At 48.0% G+C, this 13,828-nt stretch overlaps 1 protein-coding gene across 7 annotated transcripts in view; it reads right to left on the bottom strand.

The window, feature by feature from the left end:
- Positions 1–13,828, bottom strand: part of RBFOX2 (RNA binding fox-1 homolog 2) — a 531,916-nt gene that overhangs the window by 441,238 nt on the left and 76,850 nt on the right. The window lies entirely within an intron of this gene.

Genomic DNA, 13,828 nt, shown 5'->3' with positions numbered 1-13,828 from the left:
AAATGTCAATTTCTCTGCTTTTAAAACAGAAAGTGATACCTCAAAATATTCATTACTTAACATTCCCTTTATGTCTATTTTATGTTTGCATCATTTTGAAAATGTAATTTCCTTTTTTAGGACGTTAGAAGGCTTAGAGGCAATTCTTAAAATTTAGGAACATTTCCAAAACGCACTTTTTAAAGGGCCAGTTCAGTTATGAAGTTACTTTGTGGGGCTTAGGCCTCTTGCACACTAATATTTTTTTTCTTCAGTTTACTACGTTCCGTATATGGAACCATTAATTTCAATGGATCTGGAAAAAGAAAAAAAAAAAAAAAAAGCCTTCCGTTTCCGTATTTCCGTTCAAAGATAGAACAGTACTATCCTTGTTCTATCAAGGGCCAGCTGTTCAGTTCCACAAAAAACGGAATGTACACGGACGTCTTCCGTATTTTCTGCTGACCACAAAATACTGAAAAAGCCATACGGCCGTGTGCAAGAGGCCTTACATAGTAGAAACCACCCATAAATAACCATTTTAGAAACTACACCCCTCTCCTCAAGTTATTCAAACTTTGTTACCCCTTTAGGTATTCTACAAGAATTAAAAAAGGAAAATGGAGATTAAAAATCCTCCAAAGAGTGAAATTTAGAAATTTCATTTGAATCAATTTTTTGCTTTAACACATCAAGGTTTAACAGCCAATGAAAACTCAACATCTATTACCCTGATTCTGCAGTTTGCACAAACACCCCACATATGGTGGTAAACTGATGGAAGAGCACATGGCAGAGCGCAGAAGAAAAGGAGCGCCGTATGGCTTTTGGATGGCAGATTTTGCTGGACTGGTTCTTAAGACACCCAGGGCCGCTGATAGGCCAGTACAGCTGGCCCAGTTGTACCGGGCCCGGCTGGCAGGGGGGCCCGGGCTGCCGACTCCCGACTCGTAGGGTTGCCACCCGTCCGGGATTCACCCGGACAGTCCGGGTTTGTAATCCTGTGCCTGGGTACAAGCCTTTCTTAGACCCGGGCACAGGATTATTCATTCAAACTGCAGTGTGGTCCGACCGAGACTCCGATCGCATATAAGCTGTCACTCCGGGTGATCAGCTGAGCGCAGCGCTCCCGAGCCTCCCCTCCTCCCTCCTCCAGTCTACACACTACAGTACAGTGATGCCAGGCAGCGCTGTGTTCACTCACTGTTCAGGCTCCTCCCCTCGCTCCTCCCCTGCCTCCTAGTCCCTCCCTCCCTCTCTCTGATAAGGAAGTGATGACATCAGAGAGAGAGGCAGAGGGAGCTCCGTGGGAGAAATCATTCTTCTTCTCCTCTCCAGTCCAGCTCCAGCAGCCTGCCCATGTAGTGCCCACTGTGCCCTGCCTGCAGACAACCTGACCAAGACAGTCCTGACTCCTGAGTCCTGACACCTGTCCTAGTCTGTCACTCACTTCTAAAAAGGTAGAAATATAAAACATTTGAATTGTGTAATTGTATGTAACAGTGTGGGCTTCTGTCACCCCACTAAACTCTTTTTTTTTGCCTTCTTATAATCCCTATACTGCGATATATGAATACATAATGTTATTAGTCATTTTGGTTCAGTAGATAATGAATAAAACAGATTTTTAATATATGTAAATTACCTGTCTACCAGCAGGCAGGGCGGTTACTTGCTGGTAGCATCCGCATCCTCCTATCATAATGACGCCCCCTCCTCATGTTGATTGACAGGGCCAGCGAACGCGATCGTCCTCTGGCTGGCCCTGTCTGCTATCAAGTTATTGCGCCTGCGCCGTAGCGGTCTTCAGTCGGCACAGGCGCACTGAGAGGAGGACGCTCGCTCGGCCGCTCCTTCCTCAGTGCGCCTGCGCCGGGTGTAGATGTGACGTCATTGGTGTAGGCGCACTGAGGAAGGAGCGGCCGAGCGAGCGTCCTCCTCTCAGTGCGCCTGTGCCGACTGAAGACCGCTACGGCGCAATAACTTGATAGCAGACAGGGCCAGCCAGAGGACGATCGCGTTCGCTGGCCCTGTCAATCAACATGAGGAGGGGGCGTCATTATGATAGGAGGATGCGGATGCTACCAGCAAGTAACCGCCCTGCCTGCTGGTAGAGAGGTAATTTACATATTATAAAAATCTGTTTTATTCATTATCTACTGAACCAAAATGACCAATAACATTATGTATTCATATATCGCAGTATAGGGATTATAAGAAGCCGAAAAAAAAAAAAAAAGTTTAGTGGGGTGACAGAAGCCCTTTAAACAGGTTTCTGAATCTGTCAATCATCAGAAAAAACGTTATGTTATGTAGCTGACTGACATTAGCGATGTGCTGATGTCAGCAGTACATAACTCCCTGCCTGCCGCTGCCGCCGTTCTCTTAAAATAAAGACTTATCATATGCTAATGAGCCTCTAGGTGCTATGAGGGCGTTCCTGCAGCACCTAGAGGCTCCGTCTATTCACCCTTTGGCAGTGGCACGCCCATGTCCAGTTGATTGACGTCCGAGTTCTCCTCTTCGTCCCGTAAATCCCGCGCCTGCGCCGAATACTAAACGGGACGGCGCAGGCGTGGGATCAGGGGCGTAACGATCGCGGTGCGACAGCGACCAAGGGTGGAGACGGGACATGGTTGGAGGCGGGACATGGGCGTGGCTGGAGGCGGGGCCTGGAAGGGGGCCCTCCCTCCCTTCTGTTCGGGTTTGGCTTGAAGAAAAGGTGGCAACCCTACTCCCGAGCCATTTTAATTTTTTTGCTGTCAGTGGGCTGGCTCCAGTAACAGCAGGCAGTGTGGGGGCGGCGCTCACTCACTGACGTCACACGCCTGCTCCTCCCACTAGGCGGCGCAGGCGCGTGACATCAGTGAGTGAGCGCTGCCGCCCGCACTTGTTACTGGAGGGTGGAGGGAGGAGGCAGGAGCTGAATGTAAGGTAGTATTTTAGTAAAGAGATGAGCGCTGTGCCTGTGCTAAAATTAAAGTTACTGTCTGCAGCCTGCACGGCTGCACCGATTTATTAATGTATACTACTGTGAGTGGCGGGGGGGGGGGGATCTATATGGATGACGTCATGAGGGCACTGTTATAGGGAGGGCGGGGGATCCGTGGATGGCACTGTTATGGGGGGGGGGGTCTGTCATGTGGATGACACTTATGGGGGGGGCCGGGGGGTCTGTGGATGACACTTATGGGGGGGATCTGTGGATGGCACCATTATGGAGGGGGATCTGTGGATGACACTGTTATGGGGGGATCTGTGGATGACTGTTATGGGGGGATCTGTGGATGACTGTTATGGGGGGGATCTGTGGATGGCACTGTTATGGAGGGTATCTGTGAATGGCACTGTTATGGAGGGGTATCTGTGGATGACACATAGCATAAGATGCTATATACGGTATGTATCATCCACAGATCCCCCTCTATAACAGTGCCATCCACAGATCCCCTCCATAACAGTGCCATCCACAGATCCCCTCCATAACAGTGCCATCCACAGATCCCCTCCATAACAGTGCCATCCACAGATCCCCTCCATAACAGTGCCATCCACAGATCCCCTCCATAACAGTGCCATCCACAGATCCCCTCCATAACAGTGCCATCCACAGATCCCCTCCATAACAGTGCCATCCACAGATCCCCTCCATAACAGTGCCATCCACAGATCCCCTCCATAACAGTGCCATCCACAGATCCCCTCCATAAAAGTGCCATCCACAGATCCCCTCCATAACAGTGCCATTCACAGATCCCCTCCATAACAGTGCCATTCACAGATCCCCTCCATAACAGCGCCATTCACAGACGACCCCCCAGCGCCATAAATATCACTTGTAGACAAATCTGCATGTTGTTTCAAGGCGGCGTCTGGGGAGGGGCCAAGGGCGGGGCCAGGGGTGTGGCTGAAGGAGGGATCAGGGGGTGGAGCTGAAGGGGGCCCCGTCATGTATGCTGTACGGGGCCCCATGATTTCTATCAGCGGCCCTGAAGACACCCTGTCCCATTTGAAGCCCCCATGATGCACCCTACAGTAGAAACTCCCAAAAAGTGATTTTTGATCACTCTTACTTTTTTGTGAGGCAAGGCAACCAAAAAAAAGGCTGTTCTGGCACAGTTTATTTTTTTGCATCGAGGATTCGTTTGCGTCATGTGACCACAGAGCGGGAGTGAAGTGCTTGCTATTACTTACAGCTTCGTGGTCACCCGCCGACCCGTACCTCGCTGCACTGGATCCCGACACCTCGTCAGGTCATAGTGCACTTAGGTACGCACTATGACCCGACGCTGTGTGACATCAGAATCCAGTGCAGCGCGCGGAGAAGAGAAAGGAGCTGTGGAGCGGCGCAACTACAGGAAAGTTAAGTAATTTATTTCACTGGCACTGGGGACATGGCACTGAAGAGGGATAGTATAACAAAAATCACAGCAGTGAGAGATATTCTTTGATTTGCAATTTATTTTTGCCGGTAATATGCGACATTCATGTGAACGCGTTTTCGGCTGAATTAGCCTTCATCAGACACATTGCCGCTGAAGGTTGAGGGAGAGAATGGAGGACACACAGGTGTAGATCAGGTGCTGTCAGCACCAGTGGTTTGCGGTGTGTGTAGGGGGGATAACCAGCAATGGATGGCATGAAGGGGCTGATCTGATGTCAGTGGGGGGAATGGCAATGGATGGCATGCAGGGGCTGATGGCACTGAGGCAGTGCAGCTAAAGGCACTGGGGTGGGGGACAGCTGAAGGCACTGGGGGAACGGAGCTGAAGGCACTGGGGGAACTGATGCACGTTGGCTGATCGCGCAGGGGGTCTGATGAGTTTTTATAAAGGTAAACCGTATTAATTCATTTTTTCTTATTAGATTACTCGTAAAAAATAATCTATAGAATAATCTATTACTAAAATAATAGTTTACAGCAGCCCTAGACGCAGCAATACCCAATAGCTCTACTTTTAAAAATGTATTTCACTTTTACACAATAAAAACAATTTATAAAAAAAAAATGTTATGGTCTCTATATTCTGAGAGCCATAGTGTTTTTTCATTTTTTGGCTAATCAGAGCTGGTAGTTACATACGCAGTGAATATGTGTTTCTTTTTTTTTTTCCATAGAAATAAAAACAGGGGAAAAGTGTGTTTTTTTTTAACTTGAAACTATTATTAAAAACACTACTTTTTCACGTTATTTCTGTCCCACTCTGGGACTTGAACGTTTGGGGGTCTGATCCTTGCTGCAATGCATTACATAGCTATCTTTGACTGCCGGGCCCCTGCACTGATCGGGCGGGTACCCGATCATCATGACGTAATGGTTGTCAAATAAGCGGGAAGTCATCTGACGCCATGACGTATTAAGTCATAGGTCATGAAAGAGTTAAAGAAAAGGCTCTTTAGCCGTTAAAACTATGGAATGCAATGCCGCCAGGAGGCAGAAATCACAGGTAATTTGTCAGCATTTAACCCTTTCGCTGCCAGGTGTGTACAAATAAAACCTAAAAAAATAAAGAAAAATAAAGAAAAAAAAAAAAAATATATATATATATATATATATATATATATATATATATATATATATATATATATATATATATATATATATATATATATATATATATATATATAATGTATTACACTCACCGGTAATCCGGTTTCCTGGAAGTCTCCATGACAGCACAAACTGAGATTGCCTTCCTCTGATAGGACAGGAAAAAGCACACAGAGAGGTTAAAACCCCACCCCCACCCCTCATCGCCAGTGTATTATAACAGGACTAGGACAAGGGGTAGAACATAAAGCTAGCCAAATAGTCTATTGACAGAGAAAAAAAACAAGGGCGGGACAAAGTTGTGCTGTCATGGAGACTTCCAGGAAACCGGATTACCGGTGAGTGTAATACTCATTTCCCCAGTCGTCTCCATGACAGCACAAACTGAGAACTAACAAAGTAACTTAGGGGGGGACTACAGCACCTAGGACTTTACGTCCAAAGGCCAAGTCCTCGTCAGCAAACACATCCACCCTATAATGCTTGGTGAAGGTGTGGGCCCTCTTCCAGGTAGCTGCCCTGCAGATCTGTTCTAACGAAGCAGAGGCTCTCTCAGCCCAAGAAGTGGAGACCGATCTAACCGAGTGGGCTCTAAGGGATGTAGGAGCCTCCTTGCCAGAAGCTCTATAGGCCTCAGAAATGGTGCATCTAATCCAGCGGGATATAGAGCTCTTAGCTGCCTTCTTACCCTTATTTGGACCTGCAAATTGGATAAATAAATTTTTATCGATACACCATTCCTCTGTGGCGTGCAAATAATGAAGAACTGAACGCCTAACGTCTAAATTGTGGAATCTAGATTCCTGCTCGTCTTTAGGGTTAGGAAAAAAAGACGGGATAACTATATCTTGCGACCTATGAAAGGAGGAGACCACCTTAGGGAGAAAACAGGGGTCTAATTTGAAAATGAGCTTGTCGTCTAACACCTTGAGGAAGGGTTCCTGTATGGACAGGGCCTGGAGCTCGCAAACCCTCCTTGCGGAGGATATGGCCACTAGGAAGATGGTTTTCAGAGTGAGCCACTTAATAGATAGGGAGAGCAGAGGCTCAAACGGAACATCTGACAGCCCTAAAAGGACAGTGTTGAGGTTCCATGGTGTGACCATATTCCTGACTCTGGGTTTTAGTCGATCTGCCGCTTTCAGGAATCTTGCTACCCAGGGGACCTCATAGAGGCTGGTATTATAGAGGGCCCCCAAGGCAGACACCTGAACTCGCAATGTGTTAGGAGCAAGACCCAAATCCAGCCCATCCTGGAGGAATTCCAGGATAAGCGGGATATTAGGGGTGGACTGGTTGAACCTGACTCCTCCCCAGGAGGCGAACTTCCTCCAAACCTTGAGGTACGCTTTGGAGGTGTTAGACTTCCTACTGAGTAAGAGGGTCTTAACTACTCTCTCAGAGAGCCCTAGCCCTAGCAAGAGGGATTGCTCAGAATCCAAGCGGACAGCTTGAGGAGGTTGGTATTGGGGTGCGGTATGGGACCCTGGGTTAGAAGACCCTCCTCCGGCCGGAAACGAATGGGATCTTCCGGGCGGAGGGACCTGAGGAGCCCGAACCAGCTTCTCCTGGGCCAGAATGGGACCACCAGAATCAGTCTGCACCTTTCGGACTGAAACTTTTGGAGCACTCTTGGGATTACTGGTATCGGGGGAAAAGCGTAGACAAGGCCAGTCGTCCAGCTCTGGGTAAAAGCGTCTATTGCCACACATGGGTCTCTCCGATTGAGGGAAGAAATTCTGAACCTTGCGATTCTTTGCTGATGCGAACAGGTCTAGGATGGGATTCCCCCAACGGTCCCGAATTTGTTGGAAAGCGGTCTGGGACAAAGACCACTCGCCTGGATCCAGACTTTGCCGACTGAGGTAATCCGCCTGGAGATTCAGGGATCCCTTTAGATGTACTGCCGCAAGGGATTGTAGATTCTTTTCTGCCCAAAGGAAGATTCGGTCTGAGAGCCTCTGGAGATGACCGTGTCTTGTTCCTCCTTGGTGCTGGATAAATGCCACCGCTGTAGAATTGTCCGAATGGACCAGGACGTGGCGATTTTTGGCCTGTATTTGGATGGACCTGAGGCCTTCCCACACCGCACGGAGCTCTCTGTAGTTGGAGGACATCTGTCTCTGGTCCTCGGACCAAATCCCTTGGAAAGTCTCCGAAGCCGTGAGGGCCCCCCAGCCCCAAGAGCTGGCGTCCGTCGTGAGGGAAAACACACTTTCCTGCCTCCATGGAACTCCCAATTCCAGGTTCTTTGCCTTGAGCCACCAGCCCAGTGAAGCCTTTACCTCCCGGGACACTGACAGCCCCTGGTCCAGGGATGATCGATACCCGTTCCATTGCTTTAGAACCAGCTTCTGTAAAGGCCTCGTATGGAATTGGGCCCAGGCTACCGCGGGGATGCAGGAGGTGAGATGGCCCAGCATTTCCATGCCCTGCCTTATTGAGCAACGGGACTGTTTGGTGAAGTGGAGGACCCTTGACCTCAGCTTCTGTACCTTTAGCGGAGGGAGAAAAGATTTTTGAAGAACTGAATCCAAGAGAATACCCAGGAATACCTTCCGATGGTCTGGGAACATGTCGGACTTCTCCCGGTTGATCAACCAGCCCAAGTTCTGGAGGCACGAGAGAACCACCTGGATGTGTCTGTGAAGGAGATCTGAGGATTCTGCTACTATTAGCAGGTCGTCTAGGTAAGGGACGATTATTATCCCCTCCTTGCTTAGGGAGGCTACGACCTCCGCCATCACTTTGGTGAATATGCGGGGTGCCGATGATATGCCGAACGGGAGGCACTTGAACTGAAAGTGGCAAAGTGTCCCGCCTTGCTCCACCGCGAACCTCAGATATCTTCTGGAACGGACCTGTATTGGGATGTGGAAGTATGCGTCGGAGAGGTCTATTGTAGCCATCATAGACCCTCTCTTGATGAGCTTCACCGCTGACTTGACTGTCTCCATCCTGAACTTGTGGTAGGTGATGTGTTTGTTCAGGGGTTTTAAATTTATGATGGTCCGAAAATTGCCATTCGATTTCCGGACCAGGAATAAGGGGGAATAGTGACCCTTCCCCAAATCTCTGGCGGGTACCTTTTCTACTGCCCCCAGGCGTAATAAGTTTCTTACGCCCTCGGATAAGGGAGACTCGAGGCCCCTGGTGAGCTTGGTCAGGACGAACCTCTGCGGAGGAAGGGAATCCAGTTCTATAGTGTAGCCATGTTCTACGATGCCTAATATATATGGATCCGTGATGGTTTGCTCCCAAACCCCTAGAAAGGAGCTGAGCCTTCCTCCGACCGGGATGATGTCATTGTTTTGATGAAGAGGGAGAGGGATCTCCCCTGTTGGGATTAAGGAAAAAACCTTTTCCTCTGCCGCCTCTCGTAAATCCGCGACCCTCGCGGCTCCTCCTATCGGCCCTGGGATCCTGCTGGGGCCTCCGAAAAAACTGTCTCCTGGACTTGGATTTGTCCTCTGGAAAGCCCTTCTTACGGTCCGTGGCATTCTCAAGGATTTTGTCCAGGTCGGACCCGAACACGTACTGACCGTGAAAGGGTAGGGATATCAGCCTGTTTTTCGATACGGAGTCGCCCGACCAGGCTTTAAGCCATAGTACCCGTCTGGTGGTATTGGACAGAACCGCCGTGCGGGCAGAAAGCCTAACCGATTCTGCAGCGGCATCGGCAAGGAAGAAAGTAGCCTTCTTCAGAAGAGGAATACTATCCAGGATCTCCTCCCGAGGGGCCTTATTCGCTAAATGGTGCTCTAGTTGTTCAAGCCACACATGTCGCTGCTACCCCCGGTTTTAGGAGAGCTGCTGTAGCTTCCCAGGTTCTCTTGAGCAGACTCTCGGCCTTCCTATCTAGGGGGTCCTTGAGCTGCGCTGCGTCCTCAAACGGAAGGACCGTTCGTTTCGCTACCTTAGCGACGGGAGCATCCACCCTGGGAATGGTCTCCCAGTCGGCACAGTCCGCTTCGTCGAAGGGGTATCGCCTTTTGAGGCCCCGTGGGATAAAGGAACCCTTCTCTGGCTTCTCCCATTCTGCCCGTATCATCTTCTGGATATTGTCCGGGACCGGGAACACTGATTTGTGCCTCTCCCCTAAACCCCCGAAAATCTCCTCCTGGACTGACTTGGACCTCTTAGGGACCTCCATCTTAATAGTAGCCCTGATGGTTCGGATCAATTCTTCTATATCCTCTGGGTTAAAGAGGAATCTCCTGTACTCACTACTTTCCTCCAATTCCTGAGATCTAGCCGAAGTCCCCGCATCTGACAAAACAGAGTCGGCCGAGTCCAGATCACTCCCGGAGTAGTCCAGGCCTCTGGAGGAGGGTGGTCTGTGGCCCTGACAGGGCTGGGGTATAGGGGAGGCAGGGGGGTCCCTAGCGGCCAACGCTGATTGGACCTCCGTTCTGACCAGAGTCTTGATCTCCTCCATAAAACTAGAGGACTCTGCCTTCACCACGGTAGAGGTGCAGTCCTTACACAGTAACTTGGACCCTGAGGAAGGAAGGCGCTTAGAACAGACGCCGCACTTCCTGGGTTTGGATTTAACAGAGGAGGTAGACTCCTTTTCTCCCTGCAACACACAAGGGAGGAAAGGGTCAGCCACTGCAGGGAAAATATGCAATAAGAAAAGGTGCCAGCAGGCTACTCACACCGCCCAGAGTGGTAGGGGGCTCAGGACCCGAGCCAGTGGTGGTAGGGGCGCTCATCCTCTCAGCTCCCGTCCACTTACGATGCTGTCAGCAGGTAGGGTGAATCGTAGAGGCCTCAGAGCGGTCCGAATCGGTGTCCCTTTTTGAATTTGGCGCCGGCCGCGGCCTCCGTGACGTCACGACGCTGGCCACGCCTCCCGGCGTCCGACGTCATCACCTGGCGACTGGAGGGAAGCGCGTCATAGCGTCGCTCCAGCCGCCCTACCGCACTGCTTCAAGCCCGCCTGGGCCGCCGCAGAGGGAATTTCGCCGGGGTCACCATGAATGAGGGTGACCCGGGCATAGACCGCACCTGGAGGAGGGAAGAGCCGGACCCCGGAACCGACCTCCGGTCTAACGGATGACCCCCTGCCGTAGCAGGGCGAGAAGAAAAAAGGTAAAAACCGAAGAGAAAAAAAAAAAAAGGACTAGGGAACCCAGAAGAGCTCCCAGCACCTCTCTGGCATTCCTTCCTTGTCAGGACAGGAAAAAACACTGGCGATGAGGGGTGGGGGTGGGGTTTTAACCTCTCTGTGTGCTTTTTCCTGTCCTATCAGAGGAAGGCAATCTCAGTTTGTGCTGTCATGGAGACGACTGGGGAAATTGTATGTATATATATACACATACATACATACATACATACATACATACACACATACACACATACATACATACACATATACACACACACACACACACACACACACACACACCCCCTCCCCATAAGCATATAAAATTTTCTGACCGTAAATACTCGCACATTGTCAAAATGCCACTGAGTAGTTCACACACATACCTTCATGTGACTGTGTAAAAGTGTAATTTTCCTAAGCTGCAGAGTTCAAACATGATTAGAAAAGATATAGCGGCTCACCTCCTATCTATATGGAAATGGTGCTCTCCCCAGGTCCCACCCTCAGGACCAAGTGAGAAATATAAATGTAAACAGGTATGGGGGGCACACTACAAAAGGGAACACCAGGCAGTATACTGATAATACACTTTATTGTGTTAACCACTTGCCATCTGGGCCATTTGCCCCCTTCCTGACCAGGCCAAATTTTGCAAAACTGACATCTCACTTTATGTGGTAATAACTTTGGAACGCCTTTATTTATCCAAGTCATTCAGAGATTATTTTCTCGTGACACATTTTACTTCATGATAATCATAAATTTGAGTCAAAATATTTCACCTTTATTTATGAAAAAATCCCAAATTTACCCAAAAACTTGAAAAATTTGCAATTTTCTAAATTTCAATTTCTCTGCTTTTAAAACAGAAAGTGATACCTCATAAAATATTTATTATTTAACATTCCCCATATGTCTACTTTATGTTGGCATCATTTTGGAAATGTCATTTTATTTTGTTAGGACGTTAGAAGGCTTAGAAGTTTAGAAGCAATTCTTCAACTTTATAAGAAAATTGCCAAAACCCACTTTATAAGGACCAATTCAGGTCTGAAGTCACTTTGTGGGGCCTACATAGTGGATACCCCCATAAATGACCCCATTGTAGAAACTACACCCCTCAAGGTATTCAAAACCGATTTTACAAACTTTGTTAACCCTTTAGGCGTTCCACAAGAATTAATGGAAAATGGAGATCAAATTTTTAAATTTCACTTTTTTGGCAGATTTTCCATTTTAATCAATTTTTTTCTTTAACACATCGATGGTTAACAGCCAAACAAAACTCAATACTTATTACCCAGATTCTGCGGTTTACAGAAACACCCCACATGTGGTCATAAACTGCTGTATGGGCACACGGCAGGGCACAGAAGAAAAGGAACTCCACATGGTTTTTAGATGCCATGTCCCATTTGAAGCCCCCTGATGCACCCTTACAGTAAAACTCCCAAGAAGTGACCCCATTTTGGAAACTAGGGGATAAGGTGCCAGTTTTATTAGTACTATTTTTGGGTACATATGATTTTTTGATCATTCATTATAACACTTTATGGGGCAAGATGACCAAAAAATTGGTTGTTTTAGCACAGTTTCTATTTATTTATTTTTACAGCGTTCACCTGAGGGGTTCAGTCAAGTGACATTTTTATAGAGCAGATAGTTACGGACGTGGCGATACCTATTATGTATACTTTTTCTCATTTATTAAAGTTTTACACAATAATAGCATTTTTTAAACAAAAAAATTATGTTTTAATGTGTCCATGTTCTGAGAGCTATTGTTTTTTTATTTTTTGAGAGATTTTCTTATGTAGGGGCTCATTTTTTGCGGGATGAGGTGACGGTTTTATTGGTACTATTTTGTGGGACATACGCGTTTTTGATCACTTGGTGTTGCACCTTTTGTCATGCAAGGTGACAAAAATTGCTTGTTTTGACAGTTTTTTGTTTTTTGTTTTTTTTTACGGTGTTCATCCGAGGGGTTAGGTCATGTGATATTTTTATAGAGCTGGTTTTTACGGACGTGGCAATACCCAATATGTATACTTTTTTTATTTTTTTTTATTTTCAACCTTTTATTTTTTTACACTTTTCGTCCCCCATAAAGGTCATACAAGACCTCTGGGGGACATTTACTTCACTTTTTTTTTTTTTTCACAGTTGATTTCTCCTGTAACTGGGGCTGACATAGTAGCCCCAGTTACAGGACAAATGCACCCCTATAGAGGCTGTACAGCAGCAATCCTGCGCTGTACAGCCTCACAGCAGGGCTGATCGAGGTCTCTGAGAGACCTCACACAGCTCCTGCACACTCCGGTCACGGCGGTCACATGACCGCCGGGCCGGAACAGGAAGCGCACAGCGCTTCCTTCTCTGCAGACACAGCGCTCGGTGAGCGCTGTGTCTGCAGCGATCTAGAAGGCAGTGACACCTGGGCACGGTTTCTGCCTTGTCTTAGGGTTGCCCTACTGTCACTGACAGCGGGCAACTCTATCAGCAGCTGCGCGATTAGCGTGCAGCTGCACTTTCTGAACGGACGTTCTGGAACGTCCGTTCAGAAATAGACGTCCACCCATAGGACGTTTATATCCTATGGGCGGACGTGAAGCGGTTAAAATATTTAAGAACATACCCCTAAAATATACATAAAATGTAAACCTAATACAAATCTAGATAATGCACACAAGGTAATGATATACCGCAAAAGCAACCATATAGAAACTGGTGGTTAGTAGTATCAATCCTGTATTAATATCCACAATACAATGGGATATCCAGCAAATGTCCAGATGTGGTGGATTAATAATGAACAGTTCTTATTTAATAACCCCCAGACATGTACGTAACAGTCTTAAACTGTGGGGCCCAAATTTGATCCAAAGAACTTGCTGGGTATCGCCTATAGTGATAGGCTCAATACCGCTGCCTCCCACAATACGATACTGGTACTGTATATGCTCTAGCTGAGCTCGGTCTTACCGGTCTTCACTGCTTGTACTGCAGCGTTGGTCTGAAAGGCCGCACACCCGCAGCGTCCCATGTGGTGTGCTTCTGCCTGTACGTTGCGTCCCACGTGACCTGGTGTCCAAGGAGACCGGATGCTTACTTTGGTGACGTCAGTATTGTGCGACAGCTTTCACAGCAGCGCTGCTTGGTCCGCTTTTCTTTTTTTCTTTGCCGGCTTT

This window comes from Bufo bufo, chromosome 9, assembly GCF_905171765.1.
Source record: "Bufo bufo chromosome 9, aBufBuf1.1, whole genome shotgun sequence".
In the NCBI taxonomy this organism is placed as follows: Eukaryota; Metazoa; Chordata; class Amphibia; order Anura; family Bufonidae; genus Bufo; species Bufo bufo.
Note: the sequence above shows the minus strand (reverse complement) of the source record. Positions and strands in the feature narration are given on the sequence as shown.